This window comes from Galeopterus variegatus, unplaced genomic scaffold (genome assembly GCF_000696425.1).
Source record: "Galeopterus variegatus unplaced genomic scaffold, G_variegatus-3.0.2 Scaffold5728, whole genome shotgun sequence".
Taxonomy (NCBI): domain Eukaryota; kingdom Metazoa; phylum Chordata; class Mammalia; order Dermoptera; family Cynocephalidae; genus Galeopterus; species Galeopterus variegatus.
In genome coordinates, this window is record NW_007731839.1 from 61,417 (window position 1) to 62,949 (window position 1,533).

The following is a 1,533-nucleotide window of genomic DNA, read 5'->3' on the forward strand; positions in this document are numbered from 1 at the left end:
GATTACGCAGGATCAGTGGAATGTGCTCTTTTGAAGCCTGTTATGAATCAGATCACGAAATAAAATTCATTATCTGTGGTTTTCCTAAAAAGTGAAACCACTTCTATAGTAATACAAGGGCATCCGTCCCATTCACTAGGCCTCATCCTCTCATCATCCCTGAGAGGCAGGCACCCAGTTCCACCTCCTGTGCCCCCACTGCCCCACACCTTCCAAGAATCCATGATAAATTCCCAATTCTAAAAGAGCTTCCCATTGTACAAAGGTGACTCAGAGCCTGCTCGGTGAAGAACTAAAATGTCAACTCCATCCAAGCCAAATGATTAGGAGGGTGATTAAGAAAACAGACCAAACAAAAGCAACACGACTCACTACCAAAGTCAAAGAAATTAATTACAGTTTTCCAGATTGTTCCTTGCCTCCATCAACAAGATTATCGAAGAGAAAACTATAGATTTCCTTTTAAAAAGTAACAAAAATATGTTTTATAACACCAGGATAATTAATTTTAAAATCGCACATCCAAGTCATGATGAGATAATGTTCTTCAGTTTAAAATAAATGAAAAGTGACCTCTTCTAAATCTAGGGCCATAGGAAAAATTTTAATGAATCTAGTTTTGTTCCATTCATCCATTTGAAATGTCTTTGCTAAACACCTTTTATACAGCAGGCACTGTGCCATTCACTGGAGACACAAAGTCCACTTTGGCAGCTGGAAACAGTCCAAATAACCCTTCTAATAAATGGTGATGGGAAATAGGTAAATGGTTGTTACCTTGACTCAAAGTCATCCCTTGTCACCTTATTTTTTGAGGATGAATGAGGCTCTCTCTAACATCATATTTGATGAAATTTGCAAAAGGGTACTTGCCATCTTTGATTTCTTCTTCTCTAGTGTTCTTTTTTAAAGGATATATGAAGAAGCCTCCAGTCACTCTCTATCACATCTCTATAATTTAATTCTCTGCACAGCACTTATTACTATTTGATATTTATCTCAGTATTTATTTGTTTGAATAAATGGAAGCTCCCCAAGACAGGGGACCCATCTCCATTATGTGCTGCTCCCCTAACCACCTAGGACAGAACCCAGCATCTAACAGTATAACAGGCTCCCAACATGTGTCTGTTTAGAAAACCAACCATGTTCTGCAAAATCCGTAATTCATATTTCATCTGAAGGGCTGTCCTCCACAGGACCAAAAAGAATGACCAGATAAAAGATCTCCATTGACCCGAATCCATTAAAAACTGCCTTCACTAGTAAAAATTAACGTGCTTCTTTCCTTTATCAGAAGACAGCTGGGGCCAAGCCCGTGGCGCACTCGGGAGAGTGCGGCGCTGGGAGCGCCGCAGTGCTCCCGCCGCGGGTTCGGATCCTATATAGGGATGGCCGGTGCGCTTACTGGCTGAGCACGGTGCGGCCGGTCTCAAAAAGGACAAAAAAAAAAAAAAGAAGAAGACAGCTGGGGGGAAATTCATGGAAGAGCTCTACTTACTTTTCAGACCCAACTCAAAGCGTGACACTTGG